We start from the raw sequence: 27,066 nt of genomic DNA, 5'->3' as shown, positions 1-27,066 counted from the left end.
AGCCTTTTATGGACCTGGAGACTTTTAACATCTCTTCCCTGAGGCTTTTCCTCTCTCTAAACTGGAGAATGTTCCCTCCCTCTGAAGGTCCCTGTGGGTAGAGCCCTGTGCACTATCTCATTGCACTCATCCAGCTCAGCTCCTCCTGCTCCTTCCCACCCTGGGCACCTTACTGGCATCACCCCAGGCAGTAGCTCCAAATTGGGATATTGGCATTTTAATTTTTTTTCCAAAGCATTCCTATTTTGCATCATGTGTTTTTACAGCTAATTATCCGCAGTTAAATGCTGTAGCTTCTCTCACTACAAGACTGCTGCCTTTTTTATTCCTGCTTCTCCACTTCTCTTCCTAAACTCTTCTTAGTGCTCACTTAAGCCTCTCTAATAACTTCTATTATTAGTCTTTTGAAACAGCAATATAGACAACACCCATTTTAATAGAGTCCCCAATAGTTTGCCTCTTGAAGAGGAGCAAAAGCATTAGAGGGAAAACCTCTCTAATGGGGAGGGAATACTCTGCTCCCTCAAGCCTCCAGCCTTTGCAGGGTTAGTTTTCCTTCTCAGAAATCCATTTGTCATCACCTCCTTGGCACGGCTCTAACTCAGAAGCCTGGGGAGGGTGGGGGGGAAGCTGTGAGAGTGGGGGTCCCAGCCCAGCCCTGACAAAGGCTTTGCAGGGAGCTAAAATGTCAGCACAAGAGGGACAAAGCCTGTCCTCCAGCATTAATACTGCAAGAGAATCTGAGCTGAAATCAGCTTAGCGAGGGAGCACACAGGCAAAGGTTGGGGATGTTGTTTTCCCCTTTGGGATTGCTCTTCTCTGCCCTTTTGGCTCAGAGGGAGTGTAATATTAGTTTAATATCTGATACATCCTCTGCCAGGAGACGTCGGCGCTTTTGAAAGGGATTTGACACAGCCTATACTTCTTCTGCTGCCAGCTTGTTATGATCCTGCCCTGTCATGATCTGGGGTTGAGCTTTTGCAGCTGATGTATAGACTGGCACGATGGAGCAGCAGCCAGCATCCAGCCCAGTTTCTCAGCAGAGATAAGCACTGGTGAGAAGGGGGGAAAAAAGAGCTCCAGCCCAGCAGCCAGCACGGTGCTTTCCCTGTAAGGGTGCAGACAGGCAGGGGGTTGGTATGAATAAAAACTGGGTGCCAGGAAGAGGCTGTCAGTGACATTACTACCTGTCACACGTGTGTAAAGTCATCAAACAGCAGGTGGGAGGCCGTGACAGCCCTGGGAAAGACATCTCTATTAGTGTGCTCAGCACAGTGTTAAGGGCAGGTGGGCTGTTCCGCTGAAAGTGGGAAATGATCTCTTTGGCAATCAGGGTAATTTGGTTTGGCTGAAGTTCCCGGCGTTTTGGAATCTGATGTGAGGCTTCCTACTATTGGATACTGCCCCAGATTCCCAGTGCTGCAGCATCTTGCATCTCCCTTTCGGGTTGTATGGAGTAAATGAGCTTCTGTGCCTGATGGGACCCAGATGGGCAACTTCTCCTCGTCTTCTCTTGTAAACTGGATTTCAAGATTGCAAGAAAATATAGCAAGCATGGTATTCCTGCACCATCTGACTTGCAAAACCAGGCAGTGATTGCATCTAGTGGCCTTTTTTCTTACCCCCAAAGTTTTCAGATTAAACCTGCTTTCTAGAAGCAGCCTTGGCCACCACTGGTTTTGCACTGGAGTGAGTGGGATTTGTTTTTCCAGAGGGTTATTCAGGTGCAACTCCTAGAGCAGGGGGAGACCTGGCTGTGTATGCTGGCTCCCTTGGCTTGAAGGTGAGCTTTCAGTTGAGGTGTTGAAGTAGTTTAATTCCTCCCTGTTCCCCATGGTGTTTTGCTCTGCTACCACTTGACCCCCATTTCCCTGCAGTAATAAGGTCAGCACGTGGAGCAGCACTGCCTGCCTCCCCCCAGCCCTCCCCCCCTGGTGGTCCCCAGAGCTTTCCCTGCTTATTCCTTCCATTTCCCCCCACTTTGCACTGTTTAAAAACAAGCAAGCAAGAGCTCCCTGGAGTCAACAGCTCATTTGTTGGCGAGGGCTGCCTGTTAATCAATTAAAGCTCTGTGAATGTATTTGCAGCAGGGTGGATGATTAAGATGCTTTCTGTCTCTCATGCCTGCTGCTGGGAAGCTTGGGCAGGACAGGCCAAGCCTGGAGCTCCTGCAATTCTGCTTTAATGTGGGCACCAAATACCTGTCCTGGGATGAAGGAGTAAGCTGTTAAAGATGGTGAGGGGAAGGGAAGAGGTTTGGCAAACATCAGTCTTGAGCTAAAGCATTGTTGGGGACACTCTCCAGGGCAGGGTCTTGCTGATCTGCTCTTAAGTGGCCCTAAGGTAGCCCCATGTCCCCAGGGACCTTTGTGTGCAGAAGGGATCCTCACTTGGTCACGGGGCAGAGAAGGAAATTGGCTGATGTGGAGGATATTCAGGAAAATCATCACTGAAAGTGTGTCTGTACCCAGGCAAAAATTAATCAATTAATCCCTGTCAATGAACTGGGGTTTGTGCTTGTGTTGTTGGGCTCTGCTGGCAGAGCAAACCTCAGCTGTGGGAACCTGACAGTCCCTCTAAACATCCTTTTCTTTCCCACAACTGATCTCCATATCCAGGCATGGATTTGATTTGTTTCAGCATCTTAAGCAGGGGAATCAAAGAGACAGAAACTACTCCAGTGCTCAGCCAAGGAAAGGGTGCTGGGACTGGTGAGGTGTGCCCAGTGCCTTTGTCAGGTCTGAGTGTCATTTGGGGGCTTGCAATGGATTAATGAAAAATCTTTTTGTAACACCCACGTGCCATAAACTGTAGTACAGTCCTTGTAAAATGAAAACCACATTCATATTTAGACTTAGGGAAGAGATGTGTCCAACCCCATGAGCTGGCCAATTGACCAAAATCCATCATTGTAGCAAGGCAGGACAAAAAATAGTCTTTATTCTGGCACAATTTACTGAAGTGTGATTTAGTAGAAAGCTCATTAGTGTTTTAAAGGGCTAGGAGTTTGATTGGCTGAAGTTTGATATTTGGTTGAGACTGGGCAAGGACAAGATTTAAATCTGACCCCAGCTGGGGAGGGCTTTGCAATAGGGTTTTCTGGGTGTGGAGTTTCATTGTGGGTGGAAACCCTGGGGCAGAAGGAAAACAGCTGGAGAAGAAGCTGAATTAGGGAGATGGAAACTGAGGCATCAGCAGGGCTGGGAGTAAATCAGTGCAAAACCCAAGACTGATGGTTGTGCAGGTGTGGAGAGAGGAGTGGCTCCCAGGAGAAGGGATTTGGGGGTAGATCCTGGGAGCAGAGATCCTGCACAGCCCCAAGACTCTGCTGGGAGCACAACTCATCTTGGCAGGGCCCTAGGTAAAGCTTTAAAACTTTAGAAGTTTTAAAAAGCCACCTTTAAAACTTTAGAAGTTTTAAAAAGCCATCCTCCAAGTCTGCCTGTGCACTGGGAATGCTCAAAGACGACTAAGAAAGCACCTCCTGAGGTGTTGTTTTTTTTAAAGCAGAGTAATCCAAGCCAATTAGTGAATAATAATAATAAAAAATTACTATTTTAATAACAAGGTTTCCCACTATCACAGCCCACAAAATAAAGAGTGGCCAGAGCAGAGCCCTGCCTCACAGCTACCACCAGAGAGCATCCTTGTATATTTTTTCTGTGGGAACTGAGTTGGGAAGTAACCCATCTTCCAGCAGCCTGTCTCTTTTTTAAGTGCTTCCCAGTCAGTTAAAGATACAATAATTGAAACTTGTCTATCAATCATGTTAGCAGACAAAACAACATTGTTTCTCTTCTCTTTTTCTCCAAAGTACTAGAGCTTGATCGGCTTAACAACACGAACAAAGAATCAAAGTCAAAAATCCCACTTAAATGTTTTCAGGTATAAAAGAACATCATCTTTGGGGAGGGAAGGTGCAAAATTCATTGTTTAAAAGCATTCTACGGGAACACTCAAAAGGCAAAAAGAATGGCAAGAACACAATACGTGCACACAAAATATATTTGGGGTAATTTAAAAAAGAAAATCTTGCCAAGAAATTTGCATAATGTCTGCATGTCTGCAGCTCCCTCAGCTGAAGCACTTGATGTGTGTCCAGTGAAACAGGTGAGGGGGTTTAGATTTGACTCCTTTTTGTGTTTCCTTGGTGTATAAAATCCTAGTAAAACTAGGTCTGCACTTTGGATGTCCCTGAGGATGAAGGGGCAGGATGGTAGGGATGGCCTGTGGCTCTGAACTAGTGGATAAATGCTGGTTTAATTTCTATTTTTTAAAATATTTTTGTATTAAATTTTTATTAAATTTTTATTAAACAGACCCTACTGCAACATTTTATATTTGTATATATATATTCTATATATATATATATATAATATTTTAATATTTTGTTATATTTTTAAATATTACTTTCCCTTGTGCCATCCAGGTGACCCCCAGCCCTCAGGCTTTCCAGAGCTGCAGCAGCCACTCTGGGGGTTTCTAGATCCATTTGCAGTGCTCATAAATACATTTTTTCCTCCAGAGATCCCTGATGTGGCTGGGGATGAGACCCAGAGGGCTGGGACAGGGATGACTTGTAGGCTGTTCCAGTGGGCCATCAGCATCTCTGATGATAGATTCCTGTATTTCTACATTTCTATTCTGATGAATAGATTCCTGTGTTTCTCTTTGCTGCTGGGGGCTTCTCATTTGTTTTAGTCAACAAAAAAAATGCAGAGTTGTTGGCTAAAGATCTGAAATGTGCCAATTCTTCCAGGCTAACAAGGTCCTGCTGTTCTAGGGGGGGTGAAGGGTTCCCCAGAGCTTTCTGCTCTGTGTTGCTTCTTGTTCTGTTGGTTCTGTGCCAGTGTTGCACTGGGTTTGTATTTTCAGACATCCATTTATCCAAACTCCTTTAGCAGAGGGGGCAACAGGACTACAGTTGCCCTGTGGAAGTGAAACAGAGAAATCTCTGGACTCAAATAATTTCCCTTGCTCACTCAGTTGGGAAAAAGGGAAAGAAATGAGCAGTGAGAGGCTTTTCCCACTGCTTTTACAACTGCTTGAGCAACAGAGGGGACCAGAGGCTGAATCACTGCATCTCTGCTGTTCCCCCCCCTCCCCTTTGCAAACATCAGCCCGTGGTTTTAGGGAGGTTTAGAATTAGTGGTCTGTGAGTGGCTGCTTGTTTCAGTCCTCCCAGGGTATCACAGATGTCAGAGCTCATAGATGCTCTCCCCAAGGTAATGTGGTTTTTTAGCTTGAGACAATCACAATTCCATTAAAAAAAATGTGGTTATTAACTGAAGTGTGGTCCCTGTGTCCTCAGTTCCTGGTGCCTGGGATGCTTCTCATCTCCTCTGGGTGCTGTTCAAAGTCATTTGGGAATTTCCCCTTTCCCTGGAGTGGTCCAAATGATGAGAAAGTTTCATTTTAGCTTCAAGTGGGGTTTTCCTTCAGCTAAAGTCTTGGAATTGTGAAGACACATGGCCAGGGAAGGGTGTTGGTCTGTAGTGTGTTGGTCTGTAGTGTGTTGGTCTGTAGGGTGTTGGCCTGTAGGGTGTTGGCCTGTAGGGAGGGTGTTGGTCTGTAGGGTGTTGGTCTGTAGGGAGGGTGTTGGCCTGTAGGGTGTTGGCCTGTAGGGAGGGTGTTGGTCTGTAGGGTGTTGGTCTGTAGGGTGTTGGTCTGTAGGGTGTTGGCCTGTAAGGAGGGTGTTGGTCTGTAGGGTGTTGGTCTGTAGGGAGGGTGTTGGCCTGTAGGGTGTCAGTCTGTAGTGTTTTTGCTTCTGCTCAGGTGGGCAAAAAAAGATTCAAGCCATGATGGCTGCATTTTTAGTTTGCTTTGCCCTGTTTTCTTTACAGATGATTTTCTGAGTTGATTCCAGTCCTGTTGCAACAAACTCACAAAGCTGTTGTTGCTCAGTCACTCCTGGTTTCCTCGTTAATAGAACAGGAGGATAAGCAAAATTCATGGAAACTGCCTACACTGAGCAGGAACAAGAAGGAATTTCTGAGCACTGAGGCTTTTTCAGAGGTTCTTTGCTCAGAGATAGGAAAAACAACCTGTAAATGTTCATCATGACAAAGAGAGCTGCAGATTTCAGGCTACTGAGAAGAGTCATCTCTCCAGCTGTAGGTTGGCATGTGGGTTCCCTATTGCAAATATGGCTTGTGATTCATCCCAGAGGGATGGGGATGGGGAGGGGGTGTCTATATTAGGCCAAATGCTGAATGGCAAGGGCCAGCTCACAACCTGAAGAATATGGAGAATGAGGTCATATGAGATGAAATGCTTCAGTATTGCCAGGCCCACGTTCCTTTCCTGAAAGGGAAGAAATTCCAAGTGATTTCCAGGAGGAGCAGTGCTCATTTGCCAGCAGAAAGGCACCTTTGGGTTTGTTTTAGGTTACCTCCCAGGCTGTCAGGTGCTGCCCCAGAGCACGTGGCTTCTCCTGCAGCCTCAGGTGCTTCAGAAGCACCACAAAACCATGGGAAAAACTGCTCCTCCCCAAGAGGCATCTTGTGCCAAGTGCAGGGTAATTTTCAGAAAAGATGAACAGTGACAAGGCCCCTAAAAAGCAACTTGTGGTGTAAAGGCAAACCCTTGTGATTCAACACCTTCTAATTATTTGGGAGTAGGAATATTTTTCTTTGGTACTCGCTTTTTGCTCTAATTTTAATCCAGAAGGCTGTTGCCTTGTAGAGGAACACTGCTTTAGGACTAGGTCACAGGTTTTGAAGAATCATCAGCTTGATCATTTTGACATTTCCAGGGGAGCAGTTTTGGGTGCCCAGGGTCAGCAGAGACAGCTCTGTGCTACCCTCTGCCTTCTGTTTGAAGTCGAAGGCACTTTTTATCACTCTTGAATCTTAGGAAAGATGGAAGTGCAGAAGACAGCCACCCTTTTTTTGATGTTCTGTCTTCAGAGGACTACCCTGGCATGCCAGCATTTTTGGCAAGTGGTGTCATCCAGCTGAGACTGGTGTCACCTACAGGAATGGCCCCCTGGAGTGAGAAGGGGAAATATTGCTGAGGAAGAGTTTTGGGGCATTTCATCTGGGATAAGCAATGAAGGTGCTTTTATTGGTGGTAAAGTAAAGCATCTGCCTTGCCTTTGTCCTTCCTGGGGTTGCCCTGAGCTTTGGGCAGCTCCCAGCTGGGGCTGGCACCCCACTGCCCAGGGGCTTGGTGAAGATGCTGAGCTCCTGGCCCAGGTTTTCCAGAGAAGCTGTGGCTGCCCTATCCCTGGAAGTGTTGAAGGCTGGATGGGGCTTGGAGCAACCTGGGTTGGTGGGAGGTGTCCCTGCCCATGCAGGGAGGTTGGAAATAGATGATCTTTTAAGGTCCTTTCTGACCAAACCCAGTCTGGGTTTCTACCTCTCTGCTGTTCAGATCTCTTCCGCCCTGAACCAGAGGGATTACCAGTTACTTTGCATCTGCTCATGCAAAGCAGAGAGTTAAACCCCAAACTTCCATCTGTTCATAATTAAAGATCTTCACTGGCTGAATTTGACTAATTTAGCAATTACTATGGGGAGAGAATGGTCTCTCTGAGGCCTCCAGCTGTTCCAGCATGGGGAGCCTCTTGCTTTCCCATAAGGGGCTGCAATAATTTCCTCTGTGATTTTGATCTGATTTTGTTACAATAATTCAGTGAGCCCATTCTGGCCAGCTGTTCTTCAGGCCTCCTGGCCTGCATTGCTTACACAAGGTTGCTGGTGATGATGTTGAATCAATCTTTCCAACAATTTTGTCTCTGTCCCCAGCTCTTGGAGTTGTTCCAGCTGTTCTTATTATACAGCTGATAATTCAGCAACACTCCCCCCAGTGATTTGCTGGCCTATGAAACCTCCTAACTGTGTTTCAGTCTCTTGCTTCCCAGCCTGGTGACAGTCACTGGAAATATTGTACAAGTGACACTTGCAGTGAATTTGCAGTCATTTAAACACTGAGCAGCAATTTACAGATCAGGTGGGGTTTTGCCTGGCATCTCCTTGCACATCAGGATGTGGATCTCTCTCTAAGGGCAGGAGTGACATTATCTGAAAGGTCATCTTCAGGGAAAGATGTGGGACTTCTGGTGGTGAGGGAAACTCCACAGTGTGGACAAGAGATCCTGAATGGTCCTTTAAGATGCCCTTGGTCTTTGGGCTTGTCCAGCCTGGAAAAGTGAAGGCTTCAGGGAGATCTTGTAGTGGCCTAAAGAAGGATGGGGACAGACTCTTTAGAAGAGCCTGTAGTGATAGGAAGAGGGGTAATGGTTTTAAACTAAAAGAAGGGGAGATTCAGACTAGATATATGAAGAAAAATTATACAATAAAGTGGTGAAATTCTGGCCCATGTTGCCTGGAGAGGTGGTAGATGTCCCATGCCTGGAAACATTCAAGATCAGGTTGGATGGGGCTTTGATCAATCTGATCCAGTTGGATGTTCCTGCTCCCTGCAGGGATTTGGACTGGATGGACCTTAAAGGTCCCTTCCAACCCAATGCATTCTATGATCCTGTGTCCCCAGGGAGACAGCAATAGATCAAGGATTTTTGGCTAACTTGTGCTCACCAGTGGCTCCTTTCCTGGGGTCACTTTGTACAAGCAGAGTTCAAGCTCTCTTTTGAAAAACCAGCCTGCCTGGACATATTGTCTCCTTTCTCTTTGCTATTTATCAATCCCCAGGGGTGGTCCCTGATTTCCTGGGCTGCTTTCATTCCAATCCTTCTCCTCCACGCTGTGCCATGTTTTCTGCCCCTGCTGTCCTATTGTGCAGATTCCCTTTTGGCTGCTTCTCTGGTTTTGAGCTCTGAATCTCTGAACTCAGAAAGTTCGAGCTTCTCTCTGTTTTTGTTTTTTTTTTTACCTCCAGATAGAAATATGGATGAACACACAGCAGATTTCTGTGCCTCTATATTCCCTTCCCTTCCAGTTGGGAGGAAAAGTCTGGCGAGGGCTCTCTGGATGCTGCGCTGTCCCTTAAATCCTCCTAGAGATGCTGAGGCATTGGTCCACGCTGTAATCACTGAAGGATTACAACCAGTGTCATTCCATATTAGTGGGATTATTAAGGAAAATTGGCTTACAGGCTCCAGCCTGCTGGCAGCTTACCCCAGCTGAACAACAGCCTCACGTCCCTCCTGCCTGCCCGCCCCTGCCCTGCCTCCCTGCCAGCCTTCCCATTGATTTTAAATTTTACTATTGACTTTTAAAGCACTCAGGGGCTTGGGGTTTTCCTCCCTGGCTGATTTATTGCCATCCTGGGAGTGGGGACAAGCTTCAAGATCTTCATCCATCAGCCTGTTGTCAGTGTCAGGCTTCTGCCCACAGATTTCAGCACCAAAAGGCTCCGGGCCCAGAACTGGTGGTGTTGATTGAAAATTTGAATTTTGTCCATGATGACTTAATTCTGCTTGTTAGAAAGTGTGCTTAATTCAGAGCAGACAGAGGTGGTTGCTGCATGAGATGGAGTTTCCCTGCTGTGGCTGGCACTGGGGTCAAGTGCAGCGTGGGGAAGGTTGTGGGAAGCTGCTGCTCAGCATCCTCCAGGTTTGGGAGAAATCATTAGAGACTGTTCTGGACCTTACATTGCTACAACCCACCTGGCATGAACAGTGTGCTGAGTAGCATGGAAGGACGTTTTGGTTTTTTTTTTCTGTGCTCATTACTTCCCTTTTTCAGACCTTCTGGAAGGAGAGGAAAAGCTCCAGGCTTTCCTATCCTGCCAGTCACTGGATGAAAGGAGTCTTTGAAAGCTTCAATCAATTGAAAGCCTTGGTAATGTTGCCAGGGAGGGCTGATTGAGGATGTGAGAGGTTGGGTACTATGGGAGTGCTGTGCTGCTGGGGACACCCAGCAAAATAGGTAAAAGTGTTGCTGCTTGGTTTCTGCAGCAAAGGGAAGGGTTTAGTGCTCCAGCTGGAGCATCCCTGGCTGAACTCACAGGTCCCCTTTGTGCACCACTGGCACGTGTCACTTGGTTTTTCTTATTAATGATGAAGTAATTGGTTACAGCAGAGGGGCTGTGTCCATCAGCCCATCTGCTCAAAAGGCACTTGTGCTTTCTGATCCATGTTCTGCCTACAAGCAAGGTATTTGTTCCTTGCCTGAGTATGTGCATTAGCTAATACACCTCATCTCCCTATTTGAATTTTAAAAAGAAAGCTAATGAAGAAGATTATTGCACCATGACAATAATAATGCTAATTGAGCACTGGCACAGCAATATCTCGGGGATGCTTCTAGAAGTTGCCTTGGTGAATTCTTAATTGAGTGTGTGAGGCTCTTGAATTCTTAATCTCAGGCAAAGACCCCTTGACTTGGCCAAGTTTTATACCTTCATCCTCAGCATTAGCACAAAAATTTTTCAGTATTAAGTACAGCCCATTTTTATTCTATCTTGCTACTACCATAGCAATAACCTTTGCTCCTGGCTCTGCTCCAGAGCCAGACACTCTGCTCAGTCTGGATCTGACCCCCAGCCCGTGCCCACTCCTGTTTCATCTGTGTGTAGCCTGGGAAGGTTCATTTGGTTCATTCTGGGTTGGGGAGCCAGGGGGAGAGCACAGAGAAAAGTTGCCAGAACAAAGCAGGTCACCTGCTGGAAGCTGAAGAGGAGAGCTTTAACCTTTAGTTATGAAAATCACAGAACAGAGTTAAAATTAATACAAGACCAATGAAGACTGAGATGACTCAGGTCTTGCCCAAGGAATTTAATTTAAAACTGTAACTGTGGGAAGCACTGGGCTGTTTTGCTCTTTGTTTTGTAAGCAGCCAGCATGAGGGTTATTGCAAGCACAAGACTCTGCCTGGCTTCCTTCCAGAAGGGATGCATGAGGTTAGAGCTGCATAAATCTCCTCTATTGTGCTGGGGGGCTTTGCTGAGCTGCCTGACACCCCTCAATCCTTCTGGATACACAGAGATGATGGATTTTTTCCATCATCTGCAAAAAATTAGAGGTTCTATGAAGAGTGTCAGGAAGTCTATCAGTGAATTATGGCACCCATGTGGATGTTGAGGAGCCAGTGCCTGGGGCACTTTGCAGCTCAGGTTCTGCTGAGCATTCACTGTGTGCTGCACACCTCAATCTGAGGGGGAACCCAGCACCAGGCACTCAGAGCTCTGAGACACCCACAAATCCCTTGCAGATGTTTTATACCCTCCTCTTCTGCCAGAATTATTGGCAGCTGTCGTGAGCTGAGTCTTCAGCCCAAATGGAGCCCCAGCTCTTGTTAAAACTTCTACCCAGGACAACTTCTAGACGTGCTCTCAGCTCCTCCAGCTCCCTGCAGTGCACACACAGCACTTGGGGCCAAGTGAACATATCAGCCCTCTGAGCACGTTCTGGCCAGGGATGGTGGGGATGATGGAGCATCCTGCAGCTCCAAGGCTAGACCAGAGGCTGCAACCCCACAGGGAGGCAAGAGATACAGAGAGAAGTGTCCAACACCACCCTGCTAGGTTTTTTGGGGGGGCCGTGGCTCTTCCAGAGATGTTTTCTGAACAAAAACTGGGCCCACTAGGGGCTGTTTCAGCTGCGGTCATGAGAAAACAGCTTGATGTCTTTCTGGTGTAAATAAGATGAAATGATGTGTCTACCACACTAATCTCTTCTTCTTGCTGCAATTGACTAGCAAAGAGTCCAGGGGACAGGAGTATTGCAAGACTTCCTTCATGTCTTAATAATTCTCATCAGCCCACTAGGAAAATCCCAGGAAATTCCTGAATTTCATCACAGAGAGAATCGTGGTGCTTTCCCTTCCCTTTTCCCTTCTTGGAATTACCCTTATCCTTTCACCTCTGCTCAGCCCTGGGGTGCTGCTCTCACAGGGAGCCTTTTCCTTGCTTCACCTTTTTCCAGCTGCTGGTTTATCCAGTGGAGTGATGTTAGTGATTACCTGGGTGCTCCTGGGGGCAAGGGGAACCATCCTCACATAGTGGTGCTCCCAAAAACCCAGAGTACACGTAGCCAGGGAATGGTTGCCTCTTGCTTGCCCTTCTCCTTCCAAACCCTATGCAAAGGGTGAAATAAATAAATGAATAAATCATTGGCATGGGAAGGCTGCAAGCAACAGGAAACACGATATAAATCCTGACACGCTTCCCAGCAGTGTTTGATGTGGGACACTTGAAACACTTCCCCCAAGGGACTTCTGGTCCTTGAGGACCTGATTTACGCCAGTGCTGGAGATGAGAAGCCAGGATGTGGTGTTACAGAGCTATAATAATGGATCTCCAGATCTCATTCAGCTCCAGGTCTGGTGAGACAATGCTAAAACGCAGCCATGGGCAGACCGGGAATTAAATTATTTGTGTTGGCTTAGGGGAGGGGGTTGGCTGGTTTTATCCCATGCCAGTACTGGGTCAGCCATGTAGAAAGGAAAAGAAAAGGCTTTATAAGGCTTTATAAATTGGCTGGGCACCAGAACCTGAGCCCTGCTAGATGTAGCTTTTATCTTTACAAAATTCATCTCCCATTTGTGGAAATAAGCGGGGCCGGATCCCATCACGTGGGCTGGGATTGCTGTGACTGCTGAGGAAAGCTCTGGATACTCCAGCTTCTGAAAAATCATGGCATAAAGCCCCAGAGTGCCAGATGGGTCATTAATAGGTTTCTTTATTTAATTTTTAACGTTTGCTGATGCCAAGCACTAAGCACAGCCCAAGCCCTGGCCCTGACCAGAGCTGTTTCATCCCAGACAGGAACATCTGTTATCTGCTGGAGGAGAAACCCTTTGCTGGAGACATCTCCTTCAGTGTGAACCCATCTTGAAGACCCATCAGATGTTTCTTGCACTCAAGATGTGCTTTCCAAGGCTCTTCCCTGGGTGCCAGAACCCAGGGAAGGTTTCTTCCACTTGAAAAATTGTGTCCCTGAATTTTCAGGACTGGGCCCTCAGGGCCACAACACCTCAGCTGGAGGTCCTTGGGTATCAGGCTATGGATTTTCTAAACAGGAATTTAAATGGTCTGTTAATGTTGTTATTCCCATTTGTTTGATGCATGTGCCATCCTGAATATGCTCCAAAATCATTAGCTGCTATTTTATGTTGCATAAATTTGTAGTCTGTCCTTTCTAAAGGGAAGATGAAGCCTGACTGTAAATTTGACTATTTTTCCAATGGGTCTTAATTAGTAACTCCCAAGGATTTTGCAAGCCTCTGAGATGGCTTGAAATGCCTGAGTCATTTTATTATAGGATTGGGAGTTAATATTCCAGATTAATAATAGATATGAGCATTTATTAAACTCTAGGCAATACTCACAAATGAAAAAAAAAAAGAAAAAGTTTATCATGTCTGAAACAGCCTTGAGGAAGAGAAACTTCTAAGTGACTCAGACTCTGCTCTTTTCTCTTTTGTAGCTGCCTGGCAGTAGGAAAGGCTTCATGCCATGGTCTGCTCTGTTGCTCCTGAGTTTTTTTCTGAGGACAAACAGGTGGCATCCTTCAGATCTGAGCGGGGATGTGGAGAAGAGTTCTGCTGCTTGGCAGGCAGTTGCTTTGTACTTTTCAAAATATAAATTCCTATCCAAGTGCTCGAAACATCCAGGCACCAAGAAATGCCCTTTGCTAAAGGAAATAGCCAGCATAGTTTGCTGTGTTTATGAGGCTTGATGACCTGAGTAGGTTGGTTCTTGATTGCTCTGCTTTGCCACGACAGCCCACGGGGCTGATTCAGAACAGATCTCCCATCCCTCCAGTACTTGCTGGGCTGTGCACAGTGGGTGATGGACAAATGAATGGAGGGTTTTATGCTTCTGCATTAAGCCTCAAGGGTCCCTGCTTTGCAGGCCACTGCTAGAAAGACCTTATTGATGGGCAGCAGTGCCCATGTTATTATAAATAAGCAGAACAAGTCTCCCTGTAGGGAGTTTTAAAACTTTCTTGGCTGATTTTTCTTAATTTCAGGAGCTCAAACCTTCTCCAGGTCTAAGTGAGAGGGAATAGCACCAAAAATATAATGATGCTCTCGTGTCAGCAGAGATTCCTAACCAGGCAGGGATGTTCCCTTGCCTGCTGGGGAGAGACAGAAGGAAGCAAGTGATAGGAATTAAATAAAAGAGGAATCCTCTACGTTGAAAGTGGAGCTTTAGGAAGGAAATTTAAAATAGATGCCACAAAATGGCAGTGTGCAGGACCATAGGAGAGGTCCAGCAAACCTGTGCAAGTGTGATCAACCCATAGCCTGCTCTCCAGTGCCTGCAGGCACAATCAGTCAAAGTGCAAGGGCAGGCTCTGATGTAGAGACATCACAAGGCTTGCAGTAGTGTTTGGAGAGCCAAATCCCTCTCTGTGTGTAAAGGCTGGGTATAACTCATCAAACTGGAGCTTGGGAGGCACATCAACCTAGTGCTGGCTCTCTCCATGGGACCAAAATTTCCTTTAAACTGCTTCCACGTGGTGTGCAAATGGGAAGCTGATGTGTTAGCAGTGCTCACAGAGGGGCTGCAGTGGAGCAGCAGCAGCAAAGATGATTCAGAATAAGAATCCTTGTCATCCTGGGTGAGCAGCAAGCCAGGAAAAGAGAGAAAGGAGGAGGAAACACCTCTGGAAAATGATGGGGGAGCAGCTGGGGCTGGTGGAGGTGGATCAGTGCCTCCCAGCAGGGTTGGGAGCAGGGGGATCTGAGGCATTTCCATCACCAGAGGCTGTTTTCTCCTGTGAGATAAGGAGGAAAAACTTTTGTTCTTTGCCATGTATGACCTGCTGAGCTCGACCAAGCCTTCTTCAAAAGTTTGGGAGAAGGCAGTGAAGAAATTCAGTGTTGGTATCTTGTAGGAAATGTAGGTCCCACTAAAGAGAGCGCCAGCCTTCTCTCCTTATTATATCTGGGGCAACATCTCTCTTTTTAGGTCTGTGATCAAATTAATTATTCACATTCTGGGCATTGCTTTGATCCTCTTAATATGTTTAACTACAAGAATAGAGGACCCGTGTTGGTTGCATTTCCACTCTGCTGTCAAAATAAATAAAAAGTCAGGAGATTGCAGACCCCACCCTAGTACAATATCCCCAGGCAGGAAGTTTTGGGAATTTTTCTCTATCAGACTTGGCTCTGGGGTTTGCTCAAACCTTTGGGGTGACCTGCAGATTTCAGTGTCTGCCCAAATATTGGCAGCCAAGTGAAATAATTGCAGCATGCATGGCATAAACCTCCTCATGCTCTTACCTGGCAGGTCTCCTGTCCAGCCATGAGAAACCCAGCAAATAAATCTGTTTTAGACCAAAGAAAGTCTATGTTGCATGAAGGGACTTACCTCTGCTCCTGCCCACTCAGCATCACCCAAGACAAAAGTCCTCCTTGCAGCCATCCAAATCAATCTAATCAGAAGCCAAATAAAATAGTGCTTTAAATAAATCTCATCTGCATCCTGAGAAAAACTTCTCAGTTTACTGAATATGGAAATTGCCAGCAGGAAATTATTTATCGCCTCAGTATCAAAGTATCAGGGGTTGGTTGGTGCCTTTGGGAAAATCAATTGTGATACAGCAATATTTCTCACTTCCCCATATATAATGTGATCTGCCAAATTTAATCCAGTTTTGCATTTGATGGTCCCCAGTAGGATGAAAAGGTGAAGCTAATGTCACATAAACAATGCCAAGCATCATCCCCCATGAAATTTTATGTGACAGTTGAAAGGGGCCGAATTATCCCCAAAATAGCCTGGGGACTTCACACTTCCTGCAACCTGGCAACTCACAACAATGTAAATATTTTGCTGCTCACTTTGCTTCTCTTCTCTCTTTTTAATTGTAAATTCAACACCAGTATTTCAACCCAGGAGTTGGGAGAAGGGAGGGTTTCCATGTGCCGTGCAGGAACCAAGCACTGTAGAGGGAGAACGTGCAGGCAGAAGCATTTCCAAGGCCAAATCCTTTCCTCTTCACTCCCTGTTAATCAACCAAAGGTCTCATCTACTGCCATTATGGGGTAATTTTCCCTAAGTGTGGCCAAAATGAGGGGTTTGTCCAGGGACGTATCATCAGCCAAATTGCAGGGTTTTACTGTGTGCTTTTTCCTCTCCCCCTGCCTCTGCAGCTCCTGAGCTGCTGGCTCTATTACGTGGGTGCATCATCACTAAGGGAACTCCTTGTTTTTCTTGTCATTATCTGCAAAAGGAGCCTAATGTATATGTAGGATGTTAAAGATATGTACCTTTATTGAAAATTGCCAGAGTAAGATGAAGTACTGTAGGAAGTATTTGAGCACAGCCTACAAAGTACTGCTAATTCCCAGCCCAAGGGAAGGCTTAGATGTGTTTTGCTGCTTCTTCCACTTTCTCTGGGGCAGTATTGCTATCAGCCTCTTGCTTTTGACAGCTGGGATCTGGTTATTTTATTGTGACAATTCCCTTTGTGCTCATTTCCATGCTGGGATTGCCCAGTTCATTTCCAGGGACAGTTGTGTCAGCAGGATATCAGGGGGAGATGCTCACCCCAGGATGGTTGCTGCTGATGGAATTTTTTTATTTCTTAACTCAACCTGCATCAGAGCTCAGTGCTGTTGAAGAGTCCAAACTTGTCAGGTTCCTGACTGTTTGTTTTAGTAGCCTGAAGAGCTTCCAATTTGCCTATAATGAGGCTAATTATCAACTCAAAACCATGTTGGTTTCCATCACATGTGTCATGGGGCCTGGGGATGGAAGGACAAGAATTCTGCCCAACATGCACCACGATCTCATTCTGTTTGGAGCAACCTAAAGTAGGCACTGCATGAACATGGGACAAAAAATTCCTTTTAATTGATACCCACTGCTTATCAGCATCCCCTTCGTGTGCTTTTAGAAGGAGGGATGGCAGATTTTCTAAAGATCTTGGTTACCTCCCCATGGACAGCTTTTCATTGAGCTGCTTTGCAGTCAAAGGTGGGAGTAAGGGCAGTGTTGTTTTGGGTGCAAAATGAGTGTGAAGGTAAATCTTGGTTGCAGACATGAGTAATGTCTGTAATGAGTAATGAAATTAAGGCAACAAACCATAAAGAAGGGGCTGAAACTGGTGAGCTTCGAAACCTGGGATGTGCTGGATGCCAGTTCTTTGCTGCCAGATCACTGGCATTTTACTTGGGAGTTGCCAAGAAGCTGATGGAAGCATTTCCTGTGGGTTTGATGCCTTGGAAAATATTGTGAATTTAACTTGAAAGCAGACCTGTACTTTCAGTTCCTTTGCAAACTGTTCAGTGACAATATTCCTACGTTTGTGCCTCCTTTGCTTGTTTTCAGAATTAAGATGGAATTTTTCCCAGTCTTTTCCAGCTTGCTTAGGGATTGAGGGACCTCAGTGGTGCTCCTCAGGGATCCTCCCATGGCCAGGCTCCATGAGGACTGGCAGCAGGATTCAGGGGCTACAAAAGCAGGAATCTTCTGTGCTTCAACTGCAGCACTTGCAGGGGACAGTGAAGGTTGCTTGGAGTTGCAAAAACAGGGACATTCCCAACCTGGAAGCAGCCTGTGCCTTGGACCCCCAGGACTTGAAAGTGCAGGGCTGGGAACTAGGGGCATGAATTGCTTTCATTTCCACAAATATGTGCTCGTTCTTTCAAACCATTTTTTCATTGCTTTGTTTGTTGTCCTGCTATTGTTCTCAGGAGCTGGCTCCCACCTTGGGCTCACAGAGCTGGTGGGAAGGAGGGAGTCCTAATTATAAATCCCCTACTCCCCCTTTTCTTGCATGGCAGCAGCTGGGCTGTGCTTCAACAGCACCAAAAGACCCCTCTCTCTGGCAGTGCTTTTGGAAGAGGCTTGGTTTGGCTTTTCTTCTCCTGGGTTGGCAGTGGCCCATCTGCTGCCTGCATGAGAAGGGGGGGGATGCCCAATGCCTGTGCCTGGTGCTCAGGACTGTGGGGCCAGCACAGGGAGAGGAGTGGCTGAAACCATGGAGATTTGTCTGGCTCAGAGGATTCATCTTCTCAGGATGGATGGAGCTGTGGACACAGGCAGAGTCAGGCCTCTGGCTAGCTGACTGTGAAACAATTTTCATTCATCATTTTTTGGCTGGCCCCAGAGCTCTGTTAAATCACTTTTTCCATTAGTTTCAATGGCTGGGAGGTTTAGCGTGGTGCTGGAAGTGGGGCTGCAGTGAGAGGGATGGGGTTCCCAGCCACAGCCACCTTTTCCCACTGTTTCAGCTGGACAGGGTGGCTTTTGGTGACCATTCCCTGACACCTCACACAGCCATTTGGGAGGTGGCTTCTGCCCCTGAGCCCAGCATCCTGTAAACAGCTCCTTCACAGGGGACAGAAACCAGGTGTGTTGTGTCCTTCTGCAGGGATGGAAAATCCTGGAGGGACTTGGAGATTTGCTTCCCACCCTCAGGGAATGGTTGGGGGGTTGCTGGGCTGCAGCCAGCACCCAGCAGGGCTGGGAAATGCTTGGCCCAAGCACCATGTCCTGGGAAGGATTAGTCCAAGCTGATCCAGCTCAGAGGTTTCACTACAGGGAGGATTCAGAGCACCTGAGGAAACCTGGGGAGTGGGCTGGGGGAAGAAGGAGGAGGTCTGCAGAGCAATTGACTGATCATCAGCTGTAACCACCAAAGATTAAATATTTTCTCCCATTTTAATTATGAAAATCAGGAAGAAAATCCTAAAGGCAAAGTTAGCATCAGCCAATTATGAGATGTCTTCAGCTAACTAAGGCAAATGTCTGTTCAGCTCCCAATATCTTCTATTTCCAACGTGAAACAGGAATAGCTGCATTATGTAAAATGTAAGAAGAGAAAGGCACATTATTGTTTTAATTCAACCTTTCCAAACAGATTTGTATTCACACTGTATCTTAACAGAGGGATGCGGGAAGCAGAGAGAAATTTATCTTCTCCAGAGAGTGATACATCAGTGCCTGGTTCACAGGAACATTTTTCAGACATCTCAAGAGCACCATGCACAAAAATATACATGCCATGAATTTCCTGAGCAGACAAGGGCTAGCTGGAATGACGACAGTGGTAGGGAGAGCCCAGACCAATAGCAGAAGCTTGGCAGGAGGAACCAAGATTATTCCACTGGAAATGCAGAGAAAACAGAGAGGAAAAACTTTGTCCACTCATTAGGGCAATGATTTGTATTTCCTTTGCTGCCTGTCCCCAAGGGGTCTTTTCTGTAGAGTTCAGCTTCCAGGAACCCACTCCCAGAGCCACATCTCAACCTCCAAGCTTTGAGGAGCCCGGCCTCTGCCTCTGAGTGAAATTTGAGCCACTGGAAACTTTTGGAGGAAAGTATCACTGCAGCAAGGGGCCAGCTGAGGTTTGTTTAAAAAAGCATTTTGCAAGAAAACACAGCTTCTTTGTGGGACACAAATTTCCTTATTCCCTCTGACAAGACAGTGGTGGCATCAGGGTTGGTGGCCCAGGGGGGTGGTGACTCTTTTCTTCCCGTAGCCATCAACAACTGCTCTCTCCCTTTCCAACAATCCTACACGACAGAAGACAAGATGTCAAGAGAGATCAAATCACTCTTCCCATAAAAGCATCCAAAGTGTGGGCTCAGCTTTTGCACCCGAGAGGGCAAAGTGTCCCCCAAGGTGACTCCCCCATCACCTGGAGTGGTGGGGACATGGTGATGGCATCTCCCTTGGGTTAGGCTGGGGGGTAGGAGACAACTGAGGGGTAGGGCAAACCTGGCAGCAGGTCTGGCTTTGTCCTCTACCATTGGTCCAAGAAGAGGTGGAAAAGGTATGAGGACCTCCCTGAAGGTGTTTGGGGCAGGAGAGGATATAGCAAGATGGCCAGGAACCGGAGGATCCACCTGATAGTGCAACTTGGACATTTTTCAGCATCATAATTTTAAGGCAGGTTCCTGGAGGAGGCATCTGGAGGTTCCTGATTGTAAGGGTGCTCATTGGAATGGCTGGAGTTAAGGAGTTAAGTTACAGGATTAAGGCCTTGGTTGAAAATTCTGGTGTGAAGAACACTCGTGTTGTACATAGCTCTGAAAAAAAAAAGTTTTTAACCATATGAGAAAAGATTATGAGAACAAAGATGGCACTGCCTTTCATAATTGTTGTGATCATTTTCTCCTACATGCAAGCTTCTAGATAGCTTAGTTGGTGGCTTTTTAAAGCAAACATTTGTTATAACTCATTCCAGAGTTCACAGCACATAGCTTTAGATTTCTGTGGTTTCATATTCTTCCACCAGTCTGCTGAATAATTAAATAGCTAGGTTGGAAGATTTGATTATCCAGAAAATCTGCAATTGAGCATTTGTTGCCCAGAAAATGGACACATTTCTTTCTCAGCTACATTTGGACACAGCAGGGAGCTGAATCTCTAGTAATTTCATTTATAGAAGTTTTCCAAGTGTTAAGTGACATTAAACTAAGTGAAATGAAACACTTTGAGTCTAAATATTTCACAACTCTGTATAAATGGCTTCTTCTATTATTGAAGCAGATGAGTTGCAGACTTGACCCTACATTTGCTGCATGGTGAGTGAGGATTTAGCCCTGGGACACTTATTAAAGGCGATGAGTGTCAATGTGCCCATGTTCTCCTTTTCCATCTGTGCAAGGTAAAATGCAGGCAAACAGCCTTTTCATTTCCTCACCTTCACAAAATGCCCTGCAGCTTGTTTTCTTCTGGCCTATCTGCAGTTCTGTGCTGTTAACACTCCGGAAGAATTTTTCTTTCAGAAATTCTTTGTGTGTGGTGTATTTTCTCCTCTGAATAATTAATCTCTCCTCCCCATGTGTATACAGAGCTCATCCAGTTCAGTTCATCCAGCTCATCCTGAGCATGGTCTAGCAGCTATGAAAGCATACATTTTTTTTTTTTCTCTGCTCAGATGCCTGGGTCCCTGGAAATCTCCTGTGTCTACACCCTTTAGTAGGGTTTGGTGGTTTGCAAACCTTCTCCTGCCCCTGATTTCTGTGTTCTGAGCCATCCCTACCTTGGCCATCCCACTTCAAGAAGACACAAAGGAGAAAATGTGCTTCCCTTTGCACTGGCCTGTGGTTTCCTCTTTTGAATGGGACTCATCAAGGTTTGATAAGCATTGGTTGTCACTGTTTTGGGAGATAAATGGCCCAGGCCCATAAGGAGACACTGACTCCAGACACATTGCCAGTGAAGGAACCTAAAAAAAAAATCCTCAAGTAATGAACTATTTATACTGAAATACTATTTATCCATCTCAGAAGGAAATCAGGAGGGAGAAATCAGGGGGTGCTTCCCTTCAAGAAGGGTGGGACAGGGCAGCCACATGTCTGAGAGACTGAGTCCAGGGTAATGCTGGATGCCAAGCTTGGATTTGCCTGCTCACAGCCCTTCAGAGGGTGCTGCAAACCATTTATTTCATTTCAGCACATTGCAGTGACTGAGAAGTCTCTGTAGACACTTAAACTATTTAATGTGTCTCACAGGACCTATTGGAGGGGTTTTATAGCCTCTCCTGGGGAAGCTGTGACTGTGGAAAGAAGGCAGGTGTCAGACAGAGGTTTGGGCATCCTGGGCTCCTGCCCTGAGAGTGTCATCTCTGCTCCCTCTGCTCCATCAGCTGCTGCTCAGAAGCAAGAGGTGAGTCCAGCTTCTTCCCCCTGCTTTTGCTGCAGCACCTAGTGATGCCCTGTGTTTTGCTTGAATTTCTCATCATTTGCATAGAGAACGCTGGCTGCTTGGCTATTTTTAGGGTGATGAAATTATAGAGATGCATTGGGACAATGGATTGAATCAAGGGAGTGGCTTTGGGCTCCTGTTCCCTTGCAAGCAGCTCCTGATTTATTTATAGCTGCATGGATGTGCGTGTGTTGCTACGTGTTCACCTCTTTCCAAAAAAACCAGATCAAATCTTCCTGGCACAGATGATTCCCAGCCTATGTTTCCTTATTCATCAAAGGACCATTGAGTCGTGGTTCATGTCTAAGTCATACCCAGAAATGAGCGGAGATTTTTTATTTTTTTTTTTATTATTTTTTGAGCTGAATTAAGATCAAGTGAGTAGGAGGTGCAGCTTTGAGTCTTTGATGGAGACAAACCAGGAAAGCTCACTCCGTGGTGAGGAGCTGGGAGCCACTCTGTCCTTCCCAGCACAGCCCAACTCCCTATTCCTATAAATTGCTTAAATAACCAATAACTTAAAAAGGTGCTCCCAGGAGCACCCATTGCCTTTGGGATCACTTCAGAGCTCTCCACTCAACTTGGAACCTGATCTTTGTGCTCTGTCTCCATAATGCTGCTAAAGGAGTTGAAATAATAATTAATAACATTCCAACCAGTCATGTTTTATGATTCCTGCTAAGGCTGGCCTGGGAGAAAATGATATTTGGATTTTAGCCCACTTCTTTATTTTGCTGCAATCTCACCATAGAGGGTGGGCAATGCAATCAAAACTGCCCAGAGAAAGTGCTCTCTGTACCTTTTTATCAGCAGAAGTTGCCTTGATCACCATGTTCCTGCTGCTTTTCAGGCTCTGAGATAAAGAGCATGAATAGAGTGTGAAGTAACACAGGGCAACACCCGAGCACCCCTCTTCACTTTGGAGCAGCCCTTTCAGACTTTGTTTCTAGGAAGATTTGGGTGCAGCAACACTTAAAATTACAAAGTAAAAAAAAAGAAAGAAAAAAAAAAAAGAAAAAAGGCAGTTTCTCCAACTTTAGATGCTGCAACAAACAAACAGAGAATAATTAAAGTTCAAGTAGCAACTCGGTATCATTAAAGATTTGCCATCATATCCACCCAGACCCGCAGTAATTATGATGCATGCACAGTAATAGAAGCCTAATGGTTGCAAAATGTTCTTTGGATTAATTGGCTTTGGCAGCTTACACACTCACATGATTTTCTACATTTTTGCCCATCCTGACAATCATTCTGTGCTCTAGGCGATCTTTGCCTGAGCTGTCTGTCTTTATAACCATCACATTATTATGGCTTTTTGAACATCACAGTGCAGGAGTTTGCCTCTCAGCACCCAGTATGGTTTAATCACATCCTTATTTGTGCACTGGCACGAGGAGGATTGTGGCTCCTGCCTTTTGCAGGGGAGGTGGTTGGCACAGGGAGGGCACTCGTGTTCCTAGAGCCACGGAAAAGTGAGTGGTGGGGCTTGGGAGTTTGTGGACAGTGACTCTGATCTTGGTCCAGAAAGGGGACCAACACTCAGGGATCACTGCAGAAATAAGAGGAGATGTCAGGCTGGGTTAGGGAGGGGATGAAATCCAAACCATGGCTATTTCTATGGGAATAATACTCAACCCAAACAAACATGGAGCAAGAGGGGGAGCGTGGCCTCCAAGCTCCCTTCAGCTTGACAGATTTTTTCCAGAGTTTGTATAAATGTGGTTGTGTGAAGGCTGTGTTGTAGGAAACATCCCTCCCTTAATTCTCCAGTGTGCTCTGCTCCAAGTCAGCAAGACCATGATCCAGAGACATCACACACCCCATGGAGGAGGTACCATGCCACGTGTGGTCCCCTCCCCATGGCAGCAGGGGGGTTACTGCATTGTAACTCCAACTCAGCAAGAACTGAAGCCCCTGCATTGGGTTATTTGACACTTAAGCAAGTGTTTAAGTGCCTTGTTGCATCAGGGTCTCATTTGCTTGGGATAAGGAAAGATTACTTGCAACAGAAAGGCCAAGGCACAGCAGATTAAGGCTGCCTTCAAAAATGAGTTATCTGAATAAATTGGCAGATTTATTCCCCAAAGGAAGCCTGGAGTAGGATGCAGCATTTCAAATGGCTGGTGGAAGCACTGCTTTGTGACTGTGAGTTTTGCAGTTGCTGTGTTATGGTCATCCCAGTAAGATGCTCTCACTTCAGAAAAGACCCACGGTGTTGCTGGTATCTTATAAAACATCTTGAGAGAAATGAGGAAAATGTCCCCAAACTCATGTACATGCAAGTGAACACCAGCTTGGCTCTTGCTTGTGATGTAGTTTTACTTCTGTTGCTATTGAGCTCTGCAGAACCTGGGGTCAGACAGGGAACAGGGGGGGGTGAGCACCACTGGAAGCTGCAGGGAAATCCTTCACCCTGCATGGTCTGTAGGAAGAATAATGTGTGTGCTGGTGGAGCCAGATGAACTTTGATATCTGGGCTTGTTTGAAGCTGAAACTTGAAAGCAAACCTCCAGGGAGGAAGCACTGTGAACATTTCTTTTTTCTTTTTTCTTTTTTTCTTTCTGGAAAACCCTGCAAACTGAGAGCACTGTCTGCTCACAGCTTCAGAAAAAGTCTGGTAGGTTGGCTGGCAAGTCTCAGGAAAATCTCTTGACTGTTCACATATTTGGCTCCACTCTTGCACCCAAAACCAGGGGGATGACCAGACCCCTTTCTAGCTCCAAACTCAAACTGGAGCAAGAGCTGAGTGAGTGGATCATGCAGAGGGTGCTGCTCCTGGTCCGGAGAGAGGAACCCATCTGTGCTGGGGCTGGCAGGACTGGAGGTGTAATGGAGCCAGGTCTGACCCTTAAGTACCAACCAACTTCATCCCAGCCCCCTCTTCCAACATTGTTAATGTTTGGAGAAACTTCTTAAATTTCCCCGGTCCAGAACTTGGGCTGGAATATGCCAGAATATCCCACCCTGCACCATTTGGGCTTCTTCTGGCTCTCCTAGGGTCACTAACACAGTGCAGAAAGCTTTAGGAAGGTGATGCTGTAGCCCCTGTCAGCTTCCAGATGTGGTGTGAGGGTGCTGTGGCTCTCCCCCATCTCCCTCTCTAACAGCTGGTGGCTGGAATGGGGTCACAGAGGACCATGACACTGTCTTTGGTGTGCCAAAGCCCAGCTGTGGGCTGATGCTCACTGGGAGCATGGGGAGCTGTGCAAAACCCATCTGTGGGGCTCTGTGTCCTTCCTGGGACATGGTGGGGACCACAGCCAGGTCCCCTGTCCCATCACTGTCCCAAACCACTGCTGTGGGATCAGGGCAGGATGAGAGTTGGGAAGCAGGTGCTATTTTGGGGTTGTGAGAAGCGCTACCTGGAAACCTCGAGGCTGCCATCCAAATTACTAATCAGCTTGGCTGGCATAATTCAGATGCCTTCTAAGAAACATATTCCTTTGCAAAAGGAGCCAAAGTTCCATTTGTGATGCAGCCAGGCAGCACAGAGTGCTGCCCTTTGGTGACAGTCCTTTAAAGAATGATTAAACAAACCTAAGAGGCAGGCAGGGGTAACCAGGTCCCATCTGCCTGAGGACGAGTCAGAAGTTAATTTCAGTGACTTTTACAAAGTGTCTCCTGATTCCAGTGGCAGAGGAGCTAAATGAAGATGGAGCTGCTCCAAAAGAGCAGTGGGGTGTCAGTGGCACAGGAGAAAACAGGGCCACCAAGGCAGAATCCAGTGGGGGTTATGCTCAGGAGCCACTTGGCACGGGTATTCCAAGCCTACAAGCAACATAATTAAGTAGATATCTTGGTGCCATTGATAACTTCATGCATATTTCATACTCTTTTCCCACCAATCTGGACTGACAACTTGTGACACAGAACTTGTTGGAGTAAAATGTGCTTAATATGCAGTTGCTGTAGCAGTAAATGTATCCTCAGATGTTATTTTTCTTAAGGATGCTCCTCCAGGAGCCTGCCCAGCCCAAGCAGCAAGACAGCTGAGCTCCACAGGCCAGAGAGCAACTGGAGCCCTTCTCTAATGAGTGTTTTAATGGTGCTGATAACATAGAGAATGTCATCAGCCTGAGTCTGCAGCCCTCGTTAGCAAATGCTAAATTAGCAGCTCCCTGAGGACAGCAGCTCCAGCTCCAAGGGGTGGTGCCAAGGAAAGCAAATGCACCCAGTGGCTTCTTTGGCTCTGACAGCAATTAATAACTTTGCACCAACTTGGTGTGCTTTTGTTGGGGGGTGATATGGTGTTGTGTGCCTGGGTGCAGGATTTGGGGTTGTTTGCTTCTGTTCTCTTAATATCCAGTTCATTAAAGCTCCCCTGTTAAAGCTGCCCCAGGTGGGGAGGGCAAGGGGTGGGAGGCAGGGCAGCTGAGGCTCCATCACAATCATCTCTGAGCTATAAAGTGACCCAAGGTGCTTCAGCCTCTTCTGGAAAATCCAACCATGGAAGTTATTTGAGGTACTTGGTGTGTGGAGGCAGTTGCAGGCAAATCCTTTTTACCCCAGCATCTCCTTTTTACCCCAGCCTGAGCTGGATGAACAAATGAAATCCCCACATGGATGCTTTTGCTGGAGCTTCCCATAAAAGTGAAGCAAAGGCAATTTTCCTTGGATAAAATATCTAAGAGGGCACTGAAACAGTGAGGAGAGAAGGGGCAACATCCGTGCTGCTGGAGATACCAGAAGGAGCTCATGCACCCTGCCAGAGCAGAGGTAAGGCAGCTCAGGGCTAGGAAGCTGAAAACTTCCTGGGAAAACTTCATGCTTGCTCCATATTCAGGCTGCTCCCACAGATCTGGGGTGGGAGCTGTCATGGTTAGAGTACCTGCTAGTGATTCTGGTGGCCACGGTGACCACAGGAGGGTGGCTGTGGGTGGCAGGGAGCTGGATGACACAGCAGGCCCCACATGTGGGTGAATCTGGGGATGCTCCAAGTGCAGTGGTGTGAACCAGCCCACCCCCAGCAGCTCCCCAGCAGGGAGCAATGGCAGAGATTTGCCTTCCCTTTCATTTGTTTGCACAAGCTGAACATGAGACTGAGCTTTGGAGAGGCTGTGCTGGCCCAGAAAAACCCCAAAGCCACAGGATCTGAGACCCATGCAAGGCACTGGCAGCCAGGACAGGGGATTTGGACACCAGTCTCCCAGTGATGATTTTGCCTCTTTGCCAGCTCCAAGGACTCACTATGCCTGTGCCAGGCGAAGTCCAGGGCTGGGAGTTCCAGGGGGGAAATAAAAATCCCCCCAACTTTCAGTAGAGAAAAAGGAACTGTAGCTTTAAATTGAAAGCACGCTGTATGTTTGTATAAACCTCTTGTTTTTTAAGCCTGTGATCCAAGGGAGGGTCTGGGTTAGTAGGAGTGAAAGCAGATACTTTCCTGTCTTGTCTGAGCTCCTGGGTTCATCTGTCAGCAAACACACCACAGGAGGTTGGCACATCCCAGGCTCTCAGCTCTTGCAGCCTGCAAGGGGTGGTGACCTCAGCCCCCCAGGGATGGCTCCTGAGGGGCTCTGTCCCCTCTTTTTCCCTCACTGGATT

Source organism: Heliangelus exortis, chromosome 12, assembly GCF_036169615.1.
Source record: "Heliangelus exortis chromosome 12, bHelExo1.hap1, whole genome shotgun sequence".
NCBI lineage: Eukaryota > Metazoa > Chordata > Aves > Apodiformes > Trochilidae > Heliangelus > Heliangelus exortis.
This window is presented reverse-complemented; position numbering follows the sequence as displayed.